Below are 25,211 nucleotides of genomic sequence, written 5' to 3' on the forward strand. Positions count from 1 at the left end.
CCTAATAAAGAAGATAGATTAAATTAAAATACTATACTTACATTATTTATTCACACGAATATATTATTATTATTTTTTTTTATCCACTATCAGAGTTTAGATTACTATTACACTGATAAACATAATTTTTGTTTCCTAATGTTTGATACATGATTTTAAAATGTTTTTTGATGCTGAAAACTAATATTAACTCAGAATCTATCAGCCACATTGTTTTTTAAATTTTAATTTTAATTAAAGGATTTTTTTTCATTTTTCAACAAATAGTTGTAAGCATATTACAACTAATACTGGACAAAGAATTAAATCATATTATAGTCACACATTACTACATATATATACCTATGGTTTGATGTGAACCAAAGGATCATGTAACCAACTATTACTTCTGTTTAACAAGTGTGGAATTTCTAAAAAATCTAAATATACTGTAAAATAAGCTTCATTGCAATCTGCAATCAGGCCTGTACCTCACAGTGAAATTATTCCAGTTACTGAGCCACCTGTGAATGTATGTTTCGAAAGCAGTGATGAAGAACCAGGTTACACTGCAGAAGACAACAATAATATTGATTTGAGTTATCTTCCAATAAGCCACATCTTGTATCACAAGGTAAATTAAATGATTTGATTAGGGATTTAAATTTATCAAAAGATCAAGCTGAACTGTTAGGTTCAAGACTGCAAGGTTGGAATTTACTTTAAAAAAATACAAAAATTTTAGGTTTTGACTTTAGGCTATACTAAAACTATACTACTAAAAAATTTTAGGCTATATTAAGTACATGTGTTTTCTTTGCGAATGGGATAACCGAGCTACAGATAAACAATATGTTACCAAAGAGTGGAAGAAATGAGACAACTAAACTCCAAATGGAAAAAATATTATAACTTCCTCTTCATATCAAGCTAGGAGTCATGAAAAATTTTGTAAAAGCACTGAAGAAGGCTAGAACTGGATTTTTGTACATCAGGCAAAAATTTCCAAATGTAAGTGAAGGAAAATTTGTTGGTCCTCAAATAAGAGAGTCGGTTAAAGATGATGTATTTAAGTCTATATTAAATAATGTAGAAAGTGCAGCTTGGGCTTCATTTAAAGATATTTGCAAAAATTTTCTCGACAAACAAAAATTCAAGAATTACCACAATATTGTTAATCAACTTCTTACTTCATACAGAGCTATGGGATGTAATACGTCTTTGAAGATACATTTCCTCCATTCACATCTGGATTTTTTCCTGGACAACCTCGGAGATGTAAGTGACGAACACAGTGAATGTTTTCACAAAGACATTTAGGTGAAGGAAAGTATAAAGGGAAATGGAATACTAACATGCTAGCTGATTACTATTGGACATTAATCCAGGATGTGTCTGAGGCTATTTATACAAGAAAAAGCATCAGCGAAATTATTCTAACACAGGTATGGCCATGCAAAATTATAAATTTTACACAGTTTAACAAAATGTATTTATAACAAAGGTATTCATTATGTAATTTCACAGCCGATGGTATCTAATGACATAATGCGCTAGCATTTCACATCTTTTTACGAAGTAAAGGAAGTAAAAAATTACGGTTTTCAGATTTCAACAGAAATATCCATTTCCACCATCCCTGAATTCATTTTGATTAGTTTCGGCATGACATCTGTATGTACATATGTATATATCTCGCATAACTCGAAAACAGACATAGAATGATGAAATTTTGGATTAAGGACTGTTGTAACATCTAGTTGTGCACCTTGCCTTTTGATTGCAATAGACTGAACCAAGTGTCCAAAAAAAATCCCAAATTCCAAAGAAATTTGGATTTTTTCTTAACTGCAGTAATAAGTCCTCATTGAGAGTTTTTCAATGATATATCATTGGTACTTATTTTCATTGGTTCCAGAATTATACCTAAATAAAATTTTGATTAATGAAGTATGTGGATCTTATAGAGGAAGGCACATCGATCGGTTCAATCAGACTTCATCTCTCTTTTTTTTTAACTTTTTTTTGTAATTTTTTTAAAATTAAAAAAAAATATATTAATAATCTGTTAACCTCTGAATATAAAAAAAAATTATGATAAATAATTATTCAATAATAATAATAAAAAATATGAAAAAATATCAGAATTTATTAATGAAATAAAATTTTATGTACTTTCTATTAAAAAGAAAATATGTATATGTAATTTAATACAAGGAAATCATGTGTTGTCCACATCAGATTTTTTATATTATAACAATACTTTTAAAAACTATTTTCAATATAATTTATTTAAAAATGTATTTTTAATGTAATTAATTTTTTTTCACAAAAAATGTTTTAATTTTGCTTTGATTAGAACTGCATTATCTTAAATGAATTTCAATGGTTTTCTGAGAAAAATAAATTACGACTGTAAAAGGTAAACAGGTATACTACTATAACTGGCCTCTGTGGTAGCGTCTCTGCATTTCATCTGGAGGTCCCAGTTCGAATCCCGATCAGGCATGACATTTTCACACATGCTAAAATCATTCATCCATTCTTCTGAAGCAATACCTAACATGGTTAAAAAAAAAGTATGTTGCTTTCCAAGCTGTTAACTGCAACTTGTGAATGGAAATGATTTTACAGCCTAGGAACTCTTTATAACCGTATTTGAAAATATATAAAGTTTCATATCATAAGTAAATATCCTCAATGAATCGGGAGCTAAAAAAAAAATTAGATGTTCTGAAACTTTTTCAAAATTTTGTAATTCAAAAACAAATTTAAATTTCTCAGTGAACAAAACCTATCCATATTTAATTTATTTTGTAGTAAAAACATTACTTAAATGATGACAATCTCTCATCGTTTAAAACTCGTATATAATCGTGTATCTTAAACATACCTAATTCAAGGCGTTCTGAACGATTAAATAATACTTGGACAACCGCACATGGTTATTCATTCCAAAATTGCTATACCTATTTTGGAGAAACTATTTGAAAGTTATTTTGCACAAAATTTGTTTTTTTTTAACAATTTTTTTTTATAAATCTTATTGTGCGCAATATTTTATTAACCCTGCCCTTTGAAACTACTAAGTGCGATATTACACCCGAAAACAGTCTTTATTCTGTCATTGTATAGTCACTAAATTAGTGATTATTCAAATATTCCATTTTAACTAATACAATTGTTAAATTTTAAAACGCTAACCAGATTGATAAATAAATTACAGTGTTGATTCTTGTGTTAAAAAAAAAGTTTCAAAATAATGGTATGTTGCAAAAGGGCTTTGAATCCCAATCAGGTTCAATATTTTTACATCTTAAAAATTTATTTCATAATTAAAGAGAAAAAGATAACTGGATATTAATATGTTGTCAATTCAAATAGATTATGAATATTTGTTTTAATAATGCGTGATGACAATAAAAGTTCCTTGGTGCACTACCTGGCCAGCATCTCGTTGCTAGACATGGTTGTTATGTAACGCTTCCTCACTCCAACCAACTCTCTTTTTCTGTTTAGCCTCCATAACCACCATAGGCATTACTTCAGAGGATGATATGTATGAATGCAAGTGAAGTGTAGTCTTGTACAATCTCAGGTCGACCATTGCTGCGATGTGTGGTTAATTGAAATCCAACCACCAAAGAATACTACCGGCATCCATGATCTAGTATTCAAATCTGTATATATAAGTAACAAACTGCCTTTACTAGGATTTGAACCTTAGAACTCTTGACTTTGAAATCAGCTGACTTAAACCATCTACAAATGTTCAAGGTTAAGACAGTCTACCGCTGTAACATTGTTAGGTAACTTTAATGTGGCAGGTTTTGTACAGGAAAATCTAGGAAATGTTTCTTTTCTAAATGTTATCATACATATAAATGTTAAAAATGCTGCTGCTCACCTTACAAATTGTAAGGCGGTATTGTTTTCTACAGATTGTGATCTTTTACAATCAAGTAATTTGTTAAACTGTTGCGGTAATTCTCACAATTTAGGTTTTTCTAATCTTACAAATATTAGTATTAATATTGTTTATGGTGAAATTTTTCATAGTGATAAGTATAACTTACCTTCAGAGATAACGTTACCTAAAATTTTGAATTCTAATCTTATATCTGATCAATACATACCAGATTATAAAAAGATACATTTTTTAAGATTCAACATATAATAAATGTGGGTTTGATTGTAAATAATATTTATTTTTTACATCATCACATAAGTATGAAGCTTGTGTGTGGAACATGGAAATGGAATTTTATGGTGTATAAAAATGTCACGCCTGACTGGGATTTGATATTGATCATGATACAGAAATTTTTACTGAGGAATTGCGACTATGTATTAATAATATTGTTTACTGTCATGTACCAAAAGTACATATACAAAAAATATTTTCAAAGCGGTCCTCTAGTGAACATATTATAGCAATTATTAATAAAAAATAGTTCCTTAATCTTCAAAAACAATATAAATCTACTTTAAAATTAAATAAAAATAAAATTCTTTCAGTATGTGATAAGGTGGGTAAAATGAGGGTGTTGAAGTGGCAAGATAAACGAGATGTCTTGTGTTTGACAACAAAATTAGAATGCGTAAAAGTAGTACAGAAAGGAAAGAAGACAATGGTCCCAAACATTGTCAATGATTATATTTTTAGACAGAGTTGATAGGGTGTATGAAATGCTGAGCGTATACACACTTGAAAGAAAAAGATAAAAAGGGAGAATAAAAGCAGTTCTACCAACTTTTAAATTTATATAGACTATTTTCAACAACAATTGTATTAATTATACAAGGGCTTTTGGGTTATTCCTCCATCATCAGGGATTATTGATTAATTATGAATTTTATAGTTGTGAATATAAATTTTTATAATTAATTAAATCAAAGATAAAAATTAAAGTGATTATGTTCATAACTGTTATGAAATATACATTGAATCACTTAGCCAATCCAATGGTTATTAATTATTGTATAATTTGCTTAAATAGTATATTGTTATAAAATCTGATTTGTTCCTTTATTAGTTTATTATTACTCAGATATATATATGAAATTTCGCTAATATACTAGTGTTATGAAAATTATTGGTGTATTCCAATATTTCAGTAAATACATTTGGGTTGTAATTTTGTTCATTGGGTTGTAATGTTCCAGTTTTTAAAATTTTTCTATTAGCCTCATATTGTGAGGAACAGCCTGTATTTTAATGGAGTTGAATATAATACTGTGTATCTATTTATTTTAATGTTATTATTTTACAGCATTAGGACCATCATGTGGTCAAAGGTTATGTGAATGCGATCGTAAATTAGCTGAATGTCTTAGAAGGCTTCCATGTCCACGTAGTAAATTTGTTTGTACTTCTTCACCACGGAGATTGTTACAGAATATATTAATGTTATAGCACTGGTATAATTCGGTGAGTTCTGCAATTTACTATTATCAGTATTTATTGATAAACTAATTAGTACTGTGCATTTTAAGAATAGTTTTTTAAAAATTTATTTTGGTAGATATCATTTTTAGATTTACATGGAAGACTTACATTTTTATTCATGATTTACTTTCAAATTTACTTGAACATTTTCGCATATCCATGTGTATATTCATGCATTTGGAGTTACATGCATGTAACCATGTATATTTACATGTACATATATGTATATTGTGAATTTTATCCATTTTTTATTTCTTTGTACAAAGTAAAGGAAAAATGTAATTGTGAAAAATTTTGGTTTTCAGATTTCAATGGAAATAACCATTTTGACCATCCCTAAATCCATTTTGGCTAATTTAGCGTGACGTCTGTATATATGTTTGTATCTCCCATAACTCCAAAACGATTAGCTGTAGAATGTTGAAATTTTGTATTTAGGACTTGCAACATCTAGTTGTGCACCTCCCCTTTTGATTGCAATCAACTGAATCAAAAGCAACAACCAAAAATGTTCAAAAAATCCTAAAATCAAAAATATTTGGATTTTGGACTTTTTCTTAACTGCAGTAATAAGCCCTCATTGAGAGGTTTTCAACAATACATCATAAGTAGTACATATTTTCATTGGTTCCAGAGTTTAGCCAAATAAAATTTTAATTAATGAAATATTTGGATCTTACAAGGGGAAGGCACATTGGTTCGAATCCAACTTAATATACAAATATTTTTTAAACTTTTTTTTCTTTTAATTTTATTGATTCGTTAATAATTATTAACTTCTGATTATAAAAAAAATTTAACAATAAATAATAGTTCAATAATAACAATAAAAAAAAATATGAAAAAAAATCAGATGTTATTAGCAAAATAAAAGTTTCTGTACTATTCATTTTAATTAAAAAATTTTTCAATAGACGTTAATAATTAGTAAATCAATATTTTTAATTTAAAAAAAAAATAAAATAAAAATAAACGTATACGAAGTCGGATTCGAACATTGTGCACATGGTTACGGATTCAACACGTTCTCACTTACACTACATATCTACTTGAGCGATGTGAAACAAAATTAATATATAAAATAACATAAAATGGTGATATGGATACCACAAAAAATGTGATGTAATGTGATATCCACCACAATGAAATTGTGTAACTATCCACTTTATTAAAGAATTGGAAGATCATATCTCACTTTCAAATGAAATAAGTTTAAACAAGGAGCAGAAAAAAATGTGTATATGTAATTTAAAAGGCGTACTAGGAAGTCAAGTTTCTTGTCCATATCAGATTTTTTTGTTTTGTAGGGCATAAGTTAGGATTTCAACCAAATGGTGTTGTGTACGGTATGTGAAATGGCCTGTTTTCCAAAAAAATGTTTATTCTCTCCTTTAATGTAATCTGTGCAATAGCAGTGTTGTTTTTGGGAAGTTAGGCGATAACTTTTCAGATTGTTCATCATAACCCACCATGTTGGTCTGGTGGTGGATGCGTCTTCCCAAATCAGCTGATTTGGAAGTCGAGAGTTCCAGCGTTCAAGTTCTTGTAAAGGCAGTTACTTTTATACGGATTTGAATACTAGATTGTGGATACCGGTGTTCTTTGGTGATTGGATTTCAATTAAGCACACACCTCAGGAATGGTCAAACTGAGACTGTACAAGACTACACTTCATTTACACTCATACTTATTATCCTTATTCATCTTTTGAAGTAGTACCTGAACGGTAATTCCTGGAGGCTAACCAGAAAAAGAAAGGAAGTTGTTCATCATAAAAAAATAGTTGTGTGCATCTGGCATTATGTAACATAGTAGTACATAATACTCTAATAAAAAACTTCAATGGTATTAATTTTATTCTTTCTATTGATTTTATGCTGCTGTTTTAACTGCTTAATTTTCCCCATGTTTTCCATAACAATTGCTTGCATAAAAGAAGGAAAAAAATTGCTTTTGATAAAAAAAGTCTTCCTAATTTTTTTTGCATCTCAACATCTGAAATCTTAGTACAAGATTAATATCATTTTGATAATTTTTTATCTACTTTTTTGTATTATCACAAATACATTGAAGTAATCAAATATAATGTTTAAACTCCTGGAAAATGTGATAGATTGTATTTCTTCAACCTGATGTTTCTGCTATACCTTCTACATCTTAGGGAGTAGGATGTTGAAAATGAGATGTGTGAAAGGTAAAATCTCACATTTAACAAACTGGTTTCTGTAGATCACCAAAGTTAAAGTATGGTAGTTACAGTACCGTAAAATTCCATAAACAATTATATGCATTTTTAAAAAAAATTGATTTTTATTTATTTGTGTAACCCTTGGCTATATATCATATTGATTTTTAATTTTTCTATTTCATTTGGTAAGGAGTAGTATATCACAAAAATCGTAAATCAAGAAAATGTTTCAATCTTATGAAACTTGAATATATTTTCTAAATGATGCATCGTTTTCAATCTTTATGTCTTTGAACCGTTTGATTTGTTCAAATTTGCCAGAAAGCAAATTTTATCAACTAATGATTTCCATTCTAATTGCTTGAAACACTCCAATAGCCAATCATTACCTAACATAAGGATGCTTACTATTACATGTTGCTTTTATCAACTCAAGTTTCTGGAGAATTTTTTTTGAAGATATATAGAAAATTTTATAAATTCTCTCTTTTCCAGCACAAAATAAAAAATTCAAGTCAAAATTCTTACTTCTCAAGTACCACTCTTAGTGAGTGATCTAACTATTATGTAGTTCTGCCATTTGTTGATAGATAGTGTCACTTGTCTAAAACAAGAAACTTTTTAGATACACTGTGCCTATTTCAATTATTGTAATATTAAATTTGAGAATAGTGAGAAAATTTATTCAAAGTATTTTTCTTTATGGTATTACATCCTTCATAGCTCTGTCTATGTTTTATGCTTTTCTTTTTCTTTTCCTTTAAGTACTTGCTGTCTAAACTAGTGGTGGGAAATAAATATCATTGCTTACATATTATACGCTCTTCTGGTACAACTTGAGTTGATTTTACATCAGATACCTGATATAAAATCAGGTATCTGATTAATATTACTCAAAATTATTACTTTGTTTTGTTTTTATTTTTAATGATAATTAGTCACTTTTATTTGTTTCAGATAACACTTTAAAATTATTAATAATAAAAAAAATATTGACTATGATATTATATAATAATACATTGTGTGTTACTGATTTAAAAAAAATAGTTTTGTAGTAAACATATCATCAATGATACCACCTATCAAGTCATTTTAATTTTTAATCAAATAAGTTTTAGAAAATAAAGAAAAAAATTTCAGCCAATGGATGGATGATTATAAGCTAAAATGAACAAGCTGATAAACAGTGTATGGTTATTTGAATGTTTTACGAACTTTGTTAATAATGTGATGAATGCTTGTCCAAAAGGTTAGTATTTAATTAGATTAAATTAATTAATTAATTTAGTATTTAGTTAGTGAATTTTTTAATTATTTCTATTAATGCAATAAGAATGAATTATTAATCTTTAAATTGAAAATTGTTTCAGAATTTTATGTTTATTTACTGAAAACTTAAAATTGCTTTTATTTTCGACCTGATTTCAGTTTTTATTTTAACTTCTAAGAAAATAAGGGAGTATTGCATGGATTTTGTTATTGAAATTATTATATTATTTTAGGAGGGTTAATCTATACATTCCTGTATTTTTATGAAGTGCAAAATTTTGATGATATGAGTTTAATTTTAAGCAGCAGTGTATTATTTAGGCAGAGTTCTTGGTTAAGTTTATTTAGTTTGATTTTTACTCAGTTGCCATCATTGTTTCATCATGTTGAATACTCATAAAAATGAATACATCGAAGTGGTTATTTTCATTAAATGTATATGTTAATTGGCATATCAACTTAGAACTTTGCAACACATACCGATTTTGATTATGTTTTCTAAGAAAGTCCTTAGATTAAACTATGTTACATAAACAGGGTAAAATGATAAAATTGGTATACTGAAATTTTATCTAGTTTTATCACCCTTCATAATTTTCCTCAGTAGTTATTTCTGGAGCTTGGTATTCTCAGTTAGCATCCTAAGACCACTAACTAATATCTCCTGATTTATTTTGGCAATCATTAATCAAGTTTTTAATCTGCTTAGAGCCATTCTAGTATTACGTATCTTAGGTGGAGAGAGGTTCATGCTTTGCTTACTTTTGCTGACAAGGTTCAGGGGCAGCGGTTACTCAAATTCTTATGTAGAATAAAAAAAGAAAGCAGAATCAACAAAATATTAATAATTTTTATTACATTTAGTGGAGGAAATTAAAACAGGCAAAAAATTATCAGCTTGCATTACAGCTTGCCCAAGCGTACTGCCGGGTTAATTGTCTGCAGTAACTCAATTGTATATCAATAGATTTTTATGAATAAGGTGTACTTTTGTTCAAAATAAAATTTTGTAAAAGTAAAAATTTGATCAAACAAATAATTACAAAGCTATTGAAGATTAAAGAATTAAGATGGCGGCCATTTTGAAATCTTTGAAGTTGACGTTTTCAAAATTTTTTATTTTGTAGAACAAGACACTATTCTTAGATTTGCCAAATTTAATTGAAGTAGATTTTTTGCTCATTTTGGTGCTCAGAATCACTTCCTGAAGTTTGGAAAATATGTCCCAGTACACTCCATATATAATTATATGTTGCTTATATATAAACAATCAAACAATTGAAAAGATCACATCAATGCTTAAATTATATTTTATTTTGTAGAAATAATTGGTATTGCATTATCAATTTGTATTTAAAAATACCAGTTTTGCTCCAGTCTATATTTCATTTTGTAGAAATAATTGGTATAGTCTGCTTTATCAATTTTTATTTAAAAATACCAGTTTTGCTCCAGTCTTTTGGGTAGAAATTATTTTAAGAAAAATATTGTACTTCATCATTTGATATCACCAGAGATATTCCAATAAAATATATAACTTATAACAATGATCAAAGATATTAAGATGCAATTAATAAAAGTAGTTGTTATTTAATTTATAATAATGATTCTTTGATTATATTGTTAGATAAAACATTAAATATTACAACCTAAAAATTTATGTTCCATTATATCAATTATGTTACAATATAAGTAACATAATATGAACAATAGAAAGATCAATATTTTGGGAGGACCACTTGATAAAAAAGATTTTTGTTAGGAATTAATTATAATTTTTATCTGTGCATAAGCTTTAAGGTTAATACAGATAAAATTATTTTTTTTAATCTGCTTGTTAAATATTTACTAATTCTTTTCTGTGTTAGATATGGTTTGTCATCGTAGTTAGAAACTGTAAACATTTCTGTTATCCATAGGGTTTGTGTGAAACTATTCACAATGTTAAATTAGTTAATATATATTTCCCAATTTTTATGATACCGATCTGTGCTAATCAACTGCAAAATATTTCATGAGTTACTTGATGTAAGCGTAGTGGTAATTCACAGATCTGACTTTTTATAAGTAGTTTATTTTTGAAAGTAGTTAATGCAATCTGTGAAATTGTATCAGATTTTAGTGTTAGTTTTGGTTGTAGTAAGTTGATCATTGTTAGTCTACAAAATATTTGTAAATGGTTTCTGCAAAATGTTATTTAGACTGTTGTGTTGTCTCCTATTATGTAGCCATAATTTGTAGCCTATTTTGTAGCCATAACTGAATCTCAGAGGAACAATAATGAAGTGCTAAATCTTACTAATTTAAGTTTGTTTCTCAACTACTAATTGAAAATACAACTTTTCTACTAAAATTTTTATATAATTTTCTTCTTAATAAGAGAGGCTACAAGTATATATATTTGTTCTATATGGGTGGGAAGTCCCCCACCCATACTAAGACTAATAAATACAGCTTAATTGGGCTCTCTACTGCTGCCAATTCTCAATGTTGATATTGCTCAGTGCTGCTGGAAAAGGTGGGGAGGATAAGCCATGGTGGGGGTCATCCAATGTGTTCATTCATGGTGGGATGACCTTAGTAGTAGTTGACTGTGGAATGATGGCATATGCAGTATGTGCACTGTTGAAGAGCATTTATTAGGTTGTGTGTGGGTTCATGAACGTCCACACACTTGGAGAATATTATGAATAACTTCTTTGTGCATTTTGGGAAATCATCACCATCACAGCAAATGTTACTGACATAGGAGAAGAAGGCTTTTGCATTGGAAAGTGTTCTTGATGCACCACGTAATGGGATGTCGAGTACTTGAGCTGAGACATGTTGCTGTGGAGACATCGATTCAACAATCTCCGATGAAATCAATGCCCAGACGTTCTGGAGAATTAAGCATTACAAGATGGACAGTGCGAGACTGTATGCAGAAGGACTTAAAAGTTAAATGTTTTCATCCAGTTACAGTTAATGAATTGAGGGGCAATGGCCTTGATCAATGTGTTTATGCATGTTAGTTATTGACTGAATGCTTTCTGAGAGCAAATATTAAAAAGAACGTCATGTTCTCTGACAAGTTTGCGATTTATTGAAGCTCCCGTAACTGAAATGTTTATTCTGTGCAAAAGACAGTATTTTTATTATCATTTTATAAAAATAAACATTTTTTCATATATTTGAATTAACATGCTGAGGTGAAAAAATATTTATTATTGGATTTTTTTATTTATTTCTGTGCTTCTTAAATAAGCAAATAAAAAATTCTATTAGTTATTTAGATAAAAATGAATTATTGGCATGTTTTGAAAGATGTGATAGAACGAATGTTACTATAACGTCACTGTAATACTAGACTGAAACATCCTAGGGGAAAAGAGAACATTTTCATAAAGTGGCTCTTAAAAAAAAAAAAAAACAATATTTATGGCAACTAAACAAAGCTGTATTATTTAACCACTAGTCTTTAAATAAATTTATATTTGTAACTTTTACTTTGAATAATACAGAGTGAGCAACATAAAACTGAACCCATAACATAATCGCTGCAGAATCAGTAGGTTATGTTGGAATGAAATTTTATGATTGATACGCATAAATTAAATAAGAAAAACATAAAATATAATTTAAATGTTGCATTTATTTACCTTATTGTTACAAAAGATGTTCAAAATGACCACCCTGGACATCGATGCACTTTTGTCCTCAACTGATCATATTGAAAGTCGTCACACAAAATGTTGTCAATTGCATTGATTTCTCATTAATGTTCACCTTCAGTTCATTAATATTGTGAGGGATTAGATGCATAAACTTCCTTAGATTAGATGCAAAAATCACAAGTAGACCACTCTGGGGAACATAGAAGCTACCGTCCTCTGCTGACAGCTTGTTGTCTGTCTCCTTCAGTTGAAGCACAGTTGTAACACGATATGGTTTGAATCTTAATTCATGAAGAATATGACAAGATGTGTATTTAACACCAGGTTGTTGGGATAAATTGTGTAGAGTTTTTTTTGGCCTGGCAGTAATTCTCTTTTCAATATCAGCAATGGCCTGTGGAGTCCTAATGAAAGTTGCCCATTTCGTTTTGCATTTGAAACTGAACCTGTTGTACACCATTATTTAACTAAATCATGTATGCTATTCTTCGCTGGAATTCAGGCATTTGGAAATTTTTCTACATGTACTTGATGTGATTCTTCATACAACCCAGAACGAATGTAGGCCTCAACTGTAGCTATCCTCTCCTGGATTGAATAAGGTGTTTTACACAAACACAACTGCACTCACAATACTGCACCGCAACAAAATGTATACTACACTGACATGTAACCACCTGACAAACAGAAACAACAATTAGTAGTAACATATATGTACATCCACTAGTCATACTAGTTGTGTGAGAGTCTTTCATAAATAATGTTGGGTAGTGGTTTCACTATGCGTTCGGTTTTATGTTGCTCACTCTGTACAATTTAATATGTATATATCTTAAAAATATTATTCTTTTTTTACAGTTTATCAGCTCTATTTCAAGAAGCAGTATAACATATTTTGGACTGAATGTTGTTTATTTGATTAAACTTATTTAATGTTTTTAATGAGTAATGCACTGAAAATTAATTTTTAAATTTGATTCATATGTTGAAATTTACCATTTTAGTTTATTTTATTTTATATATAGTTTTAGAGAGAGGTTGTGAAGACTGATAGTTATATTAATTAATATAAGTTGATATCGATAGTAATATTATTAAATGTAAAGGATAGAATAACTGGATTCCTTATTCTGATTGAAGAATTGAATATTTTTCAGATCTATTACAAATTTTAATGGGTCTGTGGTAAGAAGAAAACTGCTGGTCCTTTGTTAAGAAGGTTGACTATGCTCCATATGTTTAATGTTATAATTTAAATCTTGTCAGCTACTACATCAGTCATTACATCATTACATCAGTCAAGTTATGCCTGCTTATGAGGGGGAGTACTGTAGCCATGGTTCCTTTCTAATAATTTTTATCTAGGCTTCTTATAGCAGCTGATTTTAGCACTGGATAGGCTAAATTAGAATTAAGTCTGTTAGTGTTACATAATATTAAACCTTATTTATGACAGAATCCTAATCCATTATTCAGCTACAATGCATACTAATGTTCATTGGTCAGGAGTTGGAAAAAATCAATCTGCTGTCTGTATTGCAATATCTGTTAGTGAATGAAAAAACAACAAATTTATCTATCTGTTTTATATGTAATTGTAAGTGTAATATTTCAAGGATACTTGATAATAATACAAAATTTTTATAACATGATATCATGTCAGAAATTATTTGCTATATAAGAATTATTCTTTCTTTATGGTGCTATTACTGCTTGCTTAAACCAAATGAGTACTGTCAGCTTATATGATCTATTTAGTACAAGTAATAATAGATCTCTGTTACTTTTGTTTTGTCAGTTCATTTTAATTCATTTTTCTTTGCAAGGAAATGTTTTGTGTGGATAGGAGGGATTTAAATGCTGAAATTTTTCAAAGGTTCTGCATGTAATATAGTTTTAGTGTTTTACTTTATCATAATGAATATGATTGAATAGAACATTTAAAAAATGTTTCAGTTTCGCTGGGGAACAAAAAATAATTTTTTTTTGTCTCTGGAAGAAAAATGTGTGATTTTGATATTATTCTTTCTTCTGAAATCAAATATGATATCGGTTTTTCCTCATCATGCAAGGTTTCCGAGAGCAGGTATTTATAATTTCAAACATTTTAATACTTTCTACATTCTTAACTACACAATATTCAAACATCTGACTCACTCAAAGTAAGAAGTTACGATTTTCTGCTATATTTTGCCTGTGGAGCAACCCTCTTGATAGTCCAACAATTATCGGCTAGCATATTAGGATTCCATTTGACCTGATACTTCAGGGCAAATACTTTTCCATAACTGAAATTTCCTAATGAAAGTGCTCCCCATACTAATTACTAACTGTACCAAGATTTTCCATGAAGAAATCTAGGTGCAAGTGCAGGAAGTGTACTTTTAAGGACATATTACAACCCAAATTTTTATAGATGTTATAAAATTGTTGACAATATCACGATAATTTTCCGCCTTTCAATTTCCCCAAAAACTCTGAGTAAAATTTTTGAATGCTTGCCAAGCTGGTTTCTCCAGTGGATTCAATAAATAGTTCCTCAAACTTTTCATCATGTATTAGTGATCGTATATGTGGACTCACAAATATTCCTTCTTTAATTTTTACATCACTAATTTTAGGAAACTTCTGTTTTAAGCATATGAAACCAGTAGTGTTGTCCATGGCCTTGACAAAATTCTTCATTAATCCTAATTTGATGTATAACAGAAGTAGATACACATTTTTAGGATTACACAATGGGTCATGTTTCACATTTTTCTGTTCAGCATTGAGCGATACACATTTAGACCATTCTTTTCTAATGAAATGGTTTTTTCTGTCCCTACTATCCCAATCACACAAAAAACAACAGTACTTTGTTTAACAAAGCTGCATACCAAGAATAAGTGCAATTACCTTCATATCACTACAAATATTCCATTCATACATTGCACATTGGCTTTTCCAATATAAATTAAAAGTTTTATATGTTTATTTTATACTAGCAGAGTGAGCCACAGGTACTGATAGGAATTTATTGCCATTATGCAGAAGCACAGCTTTTAAACTAACTTTCGAGGAATCAATGAACAAGTGCCATTCTGTTGGTTTATCTTCATTACAAAGTGTCTCCATAAGAGAAGAAATGTCGTTACAAAACACGAAGCCATTTTCTTCAAAAAACAGTCTTTAAATTCAAAATGATGATTACAATACATACATATCTTTGTACTCTTTTGAAGAAGATTCCATCCTTTTAGCCGGGAAGCAAGCATTTCAGACTGTTTTTTGGATAAATTTAAATCTTGTATGAGATTAAGATTTTCTTGAGTCAGTAAATGAGGCTCAGATAAACTGTCCTTTGTTCAAAAGTTGTGTTAACAGAATCTGTTTCTTTTTCTTCCTTGCTTCCATTAGACTCTGAGCTCTCTTTATTTATTGTCACACGTTCTGGAGGCAGCTCTTGGTATGGGCAGCTCTTCACAGTGTGGAACTGGTCTCATTACAGATTGCAAGTTAGGGTACACCACTGTATGTGTTAATTTTGAGTAACCTTTTTAATGTTTGTTAAGCAGAAATAACAGTCAGAAGAGTGATCTTTGGGTTCCCTCCAAATCACAGAGATAGAAAATGGTGTGTGGCGTGTGCCATTTTTCCATGCAGTGAGAAGCCTAGAACATGACAAAAAGCAGATATGTGGGGCCCAGGTCCTTGTTTGGTCCCTGACTTTACACCCAAAATAAAATTCATAACATTTTTTACTAAAGGAGTAAGGTTTCACCTTTGGGACTTGAGCATCACTTCACCACGTACATAAGAAAAATTGTTAGAATGATTTGAACAAACTCTAGGCATTTTGTAACTAAAGACTAATTAAAAGAAATAAAGTTATAAATATGCAATATACAATAATTCAGACACACAAAGCAGTTACAATGACGTGTTTACTGGTTCACTAATACCTTACAACTGGCATCGTTCTGATGAGTGTGCAACACTAGGTCACATTGTACATGTCTATACACATCTGAACCTGCACAACAGTAGCAACACTACCCTTTGCGTTAGCTCATTTGGTCCCATCATAATTACAATGCTCTAATAGCTTTTACTTTACAGTGGACAAATGGATGAAAAAACGTTTTAAAATATTTAAAAGAATTAAAATAATAAAAAAACTGTGGGTGATGGAGAAATTCTGAATACATATTTGAAAAATATAAAAAACTGCATTAAATACACCTATTGGTACTCGTGTGACACAAATCATATTGATCAGTGTTATTATTAATTAATCAACTCTCAACTCTACACTGCCAGTTAGTCAGTGGATTTCATTATAGATAGAGACTTTATTATAGCTAATTCTATTGCAAATAGATTTTGCAAAGTCTGTTGCGAGTGGTTTTTTTTATGCAGATAAGTTTTATATAGCTGAAACTTTGGTTAACAGTAATTTTATCACCATTATCTTCTCTATCCTGCAAAATTACCTCATGAACACATTTAAAATTATGAACAGAAGTAGATATTTACCCAACTTCTTAATGCTTGGGGAGCCATTACTGAATTTTTCATTAAAATCATGCTTAATTTAATTTCAATTATGCCTTCATAATTTCTTTATTTTTAAAGTATTAATATTATATGAAATGAACAGCATATGAATTTCAGCGGAACTCCTTTTGTCTATAGAAAACACTTCATGATCATGTTCCCTCAGGTCAACCATTTCTGAGATGTGTGGTTAATTGAAACCCAACCACCAACCACCGGTATCCACGATCTAGTGTTCAAGTCCGTATAAAAGTAACTGCCTTTAATAGAATTTGAATGTTAGAACTCTCGACTTCGAAATCAGCTGATTTACAAAGACGCGTTCACCACTGGTCTTTTTAACTGTGATTGTAGTAATGTTTTTCTGTAGTTTCACCTGATTTACGAAGTCAGAGTAAGTACATCGTGTATAATGTTTGTTACTTTCAACATTTAAAAACTAGCTAGGTCAGTAATTTACTAAATTTATAACAGTTATTTAGAATTCTTAGTTTATATTTTGAATAGGCCTATAAGAAATAAAGTTGATTAATGTTTTCTTATCGTAACTGCTTTCCAGGACGCTGGTTTATAGTTCACGCTATGAAAAAAATTACTTTTGTATCTTTTGCAATCCTACAGTATAATTATCCCTACAGTAGTATTTATCAATAACTTACATGGAATAATGTAGTACCACCAAAACTAAAAAACAAGTTCATAATTAATTTAGTTCAGTAGAAAAATAAACATCAAAAATTATTATTGCAAGGATAAAAATAATAATGATTATTTTATTTAGATTAGATTATTTTATTCTAATATGCGTTCGTGTAAAATACACACATTTTAGCCTTTTCTTAATCCTTATAAGACTTTACAAGGACAATAATTAGTTTTGAAATGTGTGAATTTTGGGCTGACGAATGTTTCAGTTTCTCCTTTATTAGGAGCCCATATTGTAGAGGATTGGAGTTTTGTTTCACAATTTGGTCTTGTTAACAGCAACAGCAGAAAAGATACCTCCTGCTGCAGCAGAATAGGAATGTGGTAAGCAGATCATTGCCTTAAAAAATTTTGTAAAATTTGAGATGATGTATCACCAACAGTATTTTTCATTTCAAAAGTAGTGTTCCAAAATTTCATAAATTCTTGATTCCTTTTCAATAACTCTGTGGACTTGGCTAACTCTCATTCCCCGCCTACATCATAACACTTTTTGCAATTACATTAGGGAAATGTACAGTTAATAGCATGATACTAACACTTCTTTTGCAATTTTCTGGAATCAGCACAGACATATTTCTTAAAAGGGGATTGAAAAAATCCACCCTCTTCAAAACTTGTTTGCAGAATCCAAAATAAAAGGATAGACACTTGACTTAAAATTCCTTATGGTTTTTTCAATTTATTCCATGTTCTTCAGCTGCTGTATAAGAGCCTCTATAGGCAGTATAAGAATCTCTATTGTCTGCAAGATTTAAGAGCAACTGATGAAACCTATATGAAGTCTCCTGATACACTTTAAGTTTAGGTGTGTTACAAGTGGTAGGAAAATGGCCACAAATAAAAAAATACACCTTTATGACAGGGTCTTGAAGAGAATTTAAAATTGACTGGGCTTGCTCTATTCCATCTTCAACACAAAAATTAAAATAAGACAGTAAAACATTCCACTGTTCTACAATCCTTTGAACTACATAATTTATAAACAACCATCATATTTCACCTAATTTAAGTTATGAGCTTTAATGTTGAATCACCTTAAATTCTTCTAATCTTTCTGGTTTCTTTAGAATAAAATTGGATATGTCACTATAGAGCTCTTCAACAGCATGTGGAAGGTATTTGCAGTACAAGCTTGTGAAGTCTACACACTAACGCTGTGCCAAATGCATCTAGATATATATATAAATGTTCATTCAACTCTTTAAGCTTATTCCTGTTTGCTGCCCCATCATTATAGAGGCATTATTCTCTGTGGAGTGGTAAATCCTAACAAGTTTGTAAGTGGTACTTCTAATTCTTCAATCTTTTGAACAAAGATGAACTACTGACTTGTCAGTGATGCTTAAGAATGAGTCTTCATTTTTGACTCATAGCAACAGCTAATGATTTTGTAAAAGAAATGTTTACTGATTTATCAGCAATCAAAGAGAAAGAGTTTTCTGATAAGATATCTCTAGCATCAACCGCTAAAGCATTATTTATTAAATATAAAGTATCAGTGCAACCACATTTAATATTTTAATTATTGCACTATCAGGAGCGATTGCTTTTATTATATTAATGATGGTAATGTACCCATTAATTCTAAAGGAAGATTATTCTCTGCAATTTTGCTTCAGTAACTTTATTATGTAATGAGGAAAAGATGCTGTTAATAGACTGGTGGCTACACTAAAGATGGTGATTTGTATATTCTACATTTGCTTTATACTAAGGGGTATTTGCAAGTATATGCATAAGGCTCTTGCTACTGTTAATTTCAATATTACAGTATTTATAGTACGGCATTTGTTTTTTATCATCACTAACTGTATAGTTTTTTCTGTGTTTTTTCATCCTGATAATTATACTGTATATGAATTTTTTAGACTTACACAATACAACACTTACCACTAAAAATAATTATTAATACTATAGAAGTATAGTAGTAGTCCATCACACTACATATGCAACCCAAACACAGAACAAAATGAACTGAGTTTGTGATCGTGATCATGAAACATTTTAAGTACACTGATTTCTCTGGCAGGGCATTCACACAATGATGATTAAAATTTACATGTTAGTCAAGTTGAAAGGTAATACATTTGCTAATTAAAGGTCTTTGCACTGGCTGTCAAGGTCTCAGTGACCACAGGTAGAGGTAGAGCATCTGACTGGCATTCACATAACTCATCATCAAGTGAATGGGAAAAGAGATAAATAGTAAGTATGGGCAATCTACCAATAAAGAAAATGGTAAGAGGGGCAGTAAAAGTTACTTCCAGGCAGCACGTGCTCATTCCACCCACAACTCATTGGTTTATAGTAATTTTGCCCAGGATGGAAACAGCAAAAGCATTTTTTGTTTTTTGTCATATTTAACTAAATTACTTCATAAAGTTAGAGGCCAAGAGGTCAAATAACTATATTTTTATCACTTTCCTTCTGCTTTGAAAGTTACTTAAGTAAAAGAGAGGGAGAAGTGATCTTTTTGTTCCAGCAAACACATATGCATACCAAAACTATTTTATCTGTGAAGACCTCTAGATGTAATAAATTATGTAATATTTACATTTCTATCAATAATGATTTTCTAACTTTAATCAGAATTCAAATAGATGTGATATCTTGATTACATGGTAGCTGAAGTGGAGGTTAGTTTGTACTTCTAAAATTCATTTTAACGAGATAATTTCTGCATATACTTTCTAAATATAATAATATTATAACAAATATTGTTATAACAATATTAAATTTCACACATAGCTTTTACTTTTTAAATAAGATTTTAATAAAATCAATGAGAAAGAAAAATAATAATATTGAAAAATATAGTACTATACAAAACTTTTTTATATTTGTAAAGTGTACATTGCAATATGTTCAACTTGTGAACAATAAGCAACCCCACATCGATTCAACAATCTCCGATGAAATCAATGCCCAGACGTTCTGGAGAATTAAGCATTACAAGATGGACAGTGCGAGACTGTATGCAGAAGGACTTAAAAGTTAAATGTTTTCATCCAGTTACAGTTAATGAATTGAGGGGCAATGGCCTTGATCAATGTGTTTATGCATGTTAGTTATTGACTGAATGCTTTCTGAGAGCAAATATTAAAAAGAACGTCATGATCTCTGACAAGTTTGCGATTTATTGAAGCTCCCGTAACTGAAATGTTTATTCTGTGCAAAAGACAGTATTTTTATTATCATTTTATAAAAATAAACATTTTTTCATATATTTGAATTAACATGCTGAGGTGAAAAAATATTTATTATTGGATTTTTTTTTTTATTTCTGTGCTTCTTAAATAAGCAAATAAAAAATTCTATTAGTTATTTAGATAAAAATGAATTATTGGCATGTTTTGAAAGATGTGATAGAACGAATGTTACTATAACGTCACTGTAATACTAGACTGAAACATCCTAGGGGAAAAGAGAACATTTTCATAAAGTGGCTCTTAAAAAAAAAAAAAAACAATATTTATGGCAACTAAACAAAGCTGTATTATTTAACCACTAGTCTTTAAATAAATTTATATTTGTAACTTTTACTTTGAATAATACAGAGTGAGCAACATAAAACTGAACCCATAACATAATCGCTGCAGAATCAGTAGGTTATGTTGGAATGAAATTTTATGATTGATACGCATAAATTAAATAAGAAAAACATAAAATATAATTTAAATGTTGCATTTATTTACCTTATTGTTACAAAAGATGTTCAAAATGACCACCCTGGACATCGATGCACTTTTGTCCTCAACTGATCATATTGAAAGTCGTCACACAAAATGTTGTCAATTGCATTGATTTCTCATTAATGTTCACCTTCAGTTCATTAATATTGTGAGGGATTAGATGCATAAACTTCCTTAGATTAGATGCAAAAATCACAAGTAGACCACTCTGGGGAACATAGAAGCTACCGTCCTCTGCTGACAGCTTGTTGTCTGTCTCCTTCAGTTGAAGCACAGTTGTAACACGATATGGTTTGAATCTTAATTCATGAAGAATATGACAAGATGTGTATTTAACACCAGGTTGTTGGGATAAATTGTGTAGAGTTTTTTTTGGCCTGGCAGTAATTCTCTTTTCAATATCAGCAATGGCCTGTGGAGTCCTAATGAAAGTTGCCCATTTCGTTTTGCATTTGAAACTGAACCTGTTGTACACCATTATTTAACTAAATCATGTATGCTATTCTTCACTGGAATTCAGGCATTTGGAAATTTTTCTACATGTACTTGATGTGATTCTTCATACAACCCAGAACGAATGTAGGCCTCAACTGTAGCTATCCTCTCCTGGATTGAATAAGGTGTTTTACACAAACACAACTGCACTCACAATACTGCACCGCAACAAAATGTATACTACACTGACATGTAACCACCTGACAAACAGAAACAACAATTAGTAGTAACATATATGTACATCCACTAGTCATACTAGTTGTGTGAGAGTCTTTCATAAATAATGTTGGGTAGTGGTTTCACTATGCGTTCGGTTTTATGTTGCTCACTCTGTACAATTTAATATGTATATATCTTAAAAATATTATTCTTTTTTTACAGTTTATCAGCTCTATTTCAAGAAGCAGTATAACATATTTTGGACTGAATGTTGTTTATTTGATTAAACTTATTTAATGTTTTTAATGAGTAATGCACTGAAAATTAATTTTTAAATTTGATTCATATGTTGAAATTTACCATTTTAGTTTATTTTATTTTATATATAGTTTTAGAGAGAGGTTGTGAAGACTGATAGTTATATTAATTAATATAAGTTGATATCGATAGTAATATTATTAAATGTAAAGGATAGAATAACTGGATTCCTTATTCTGATTGAAGAATTGAATATTTTTCAGATCTATTACAAATTTTAATGGGTCTGTGGTAAGAAGAAAACTGCTGGTCCTTTGTTAAGAAGGTTGACTATGCTCCATATGTTTAATGTTATAATTTAAATCTTGTCAGCTACTACATCAGTCATTACATCATTACATCAGTCAAGTTATGCCTGCTTATGAGGGGGAGTACTGTAGCCATGGTTCCTTTCTAATAATTTTTATCTAGGCTTCTTATAGCAGCTGATTTTAGCACTGGATAGGCTAAATTAGAATTAAGTCTGTTAGTGTTACATAATATTAAACCTTATTTATGACAGAATCCTAATCCATTATTCAGCTACAATGCATACTAATGTTCATTGGTCAGGAGTTGGAAAAAATCAATCTGCTGTCTGTATTGCAATATCTGTTAGTGAATGAAAAAACAACAAATTTATCTATCTGTTTTATATGTAATTGTAAGTGTAATATTTCAAGGATACTTGATAATAATACAAAATTTTTATAACATGATATCATGTCAGAAATTATTTGCTATATAAGAATTATTCTTTCTTTATGGTGCTATTACTGCTTGCTTAAACCAAATGAGTACTGTCAGCTTATATGATCTATTTAGTACAAGTAATAATAGATCTCTGTTACTTTTGTTTTGTCAGTTCATTTTAATTCATTTTTCTTTGCAAGGAAATGTTTTGTGTGGATAGGAGGGATTTAAATGCTGAAATTTTTCAAAGGTTCTGCATGTAATATAGTTTTAGTGTTTTACTTTATCATAATGAATATGATTGAATAGAACATTTAAAAAATGTTTCAGTTTCGCTGGGGAACAAAAAATAATTTTTTTTTTGTCTCTGGAAGAAAAATGTGTGATTTTGATATTATTCTTTCTTCTGAAATCAAATATGATATCGGTTTTTCCTCATCATGCAAGGTTTCCGAGAGCAGGTATTTATAATTTCAAACATTTTAATACTTTCTACATTCTTAACTACACAATATTCAAACATCTGACTCACTCAAAGTAAGAAGTTACGATTTTCTGCTATATTTTGCCTGTGGAGCAACCCTCTTGATAGTCCAACAATTATCGGCTAGCATATTAGGATTCCATTTGACCTGATACTTCAGGGCAAATACTTTTCCATAACTGAAATTTCCTAATGAAAGTGCTCCCCATACTAATTACTAACTGTACCAAGATTTTCCATGAAGAAATCTAGGTGCAAGTGCAGGAAGTGTACTTTTAAGGACATATTACAACCCAAATTTTTATAGATGTTATAAAATTGTTGACAATATCACGATAATTTTCCGCCTTTCAATTTCCCCAAAAACTCTGAGTAAAATTTTTGAATGCTTGCCAAGCTGGTTTCTCCAGTGGATTCAATAAATAGTTCCTCAAACTTTTCATCATGTATTAGTGATCGTATATGTGGACTCACAAATATTCCTTCTTTAATTTTTACATCACTAATTTTAGGAAACTTCTGTTTTAAGCATATGAAACCAGTAGTGTTGTCCATGGCCTTGACAAAATTCTTCATTAATCCTAATTTGATGTATAACAGAAGTAGATACACATTTTTAGGATTACACAATGGGTCATGTTTCACATTTTTCTGTTCAGCATTGAGCGATACACATTTAGACCATTCTTTTCTAATGAAATGGTTTTTTCTGTCCCTACTATCCCAATCACACAAAAAACAACAGTACTTTGTTTAACAAAGCTGCATACCAAGAATAAGTGCAATTACCTTCATATCACTACAAATATTCCATTCATACATTGCACATTGGCTTTTCCAATATAAATTAAAAGTTTTATATGTTTATTTTATACTAGCAGAGTGAGCCACAGGTACTGATAGGAATTTATTGCCATTATGCAGAAGCACAGCTTTTAAACTAACTTTCGAGGAATCAATGAACAAGTGCCATTCTGTTGGTTTATCTTCATTACAAAGTGTCTCCATAAGAGAAGAAATGTCGTTACAAAACACGAAGCCATTTTCTTCAAAAAACAGTCTTTAAATTCAAAATGATGATTACAATACATACATATCTTTGTACTCTTTTGAAGAAGATTCCATCCTTTTAGCCGGGAAGCAAGCATTTCAGACTGTTTTTTGGATAAATTTAAATCTTGTATGAGATTAAGATTTTCTTGAGTCAGTAAATGAGGCTCAGATAAACTGTCCTTTGTTCAAAAGTTGTGTTAACAGAATCTGTTTCTTTTTCTTCCTTGCTTCCATTAGACTCTGAGCTCTCTTTATTTATTGTCACACGTTCTGGAGGCAGCTCTTGGTATGGGCAGCTCTTCACAGTGTGGAACTGGTCTCATTACAGATTGCAAGTTAGGGTACACCACTGTATGTGTTAATTTTGAGTAACCTTTTTAATGTTTGTTAAGCAGAAATAACAGTCAGAAGAGTGATCTTTGGGTTCCCTCCAAATCACAGAGATAGAAAATGGTGTGTGGCGTGTGCCATTTTTCCATGCAGTGAGAAGCCTAGAACATGACAAAAAGCAGATATGTGGGGCCCAGGTCCTTGTTTGGTCCCTGACTTT

At 30.0% G+C, this 25,211-nt stretch overlaps 1 long non-coding RNA gene across 3 annotated transcripts in view; it reads right to left on the bottom strand.

The window, feature by feature from the left end:
• Nucleotides 1-12,499: 12,499 nt before the first annotated feature.
• The window catches only part of LOC142324820 (uncharacterized), a 77,853-nt gene continuing 65,141 nt past the window's right edge, over nt 12,500-25,211 (bottom strand). For 2 of the 3 annotated variants that reach the window (XR_012756401.1, XR_012756402.1), the window contains one exon: nt 21,457-22,175. This is a non-coding gene — a long non-coding RNA (uncharacterized LOC142324820). Of the gene's footprint in view, nt 13,219-21,456; nt 22,176-25,211 lie in introns of those variants that run through there. The other variant, XR_012756403.1, reaches the window with a different exon arrangement.

Source organism: Lycorma delicatula, chromosome 5 (assembly GCF_047948215.1).
Source record: "Lycorma delicatula isolate Av1 chromosome 5, ASM4794821v1, whole genome shotgun sequence".
In the NCBI taxonomy this organism is placed as follows: Eukaryota; Metazoa; Arthropoda; class Insecta; order Hemiptera; family Fulgoridae; genus Lycorma; species Lycorma delicatula.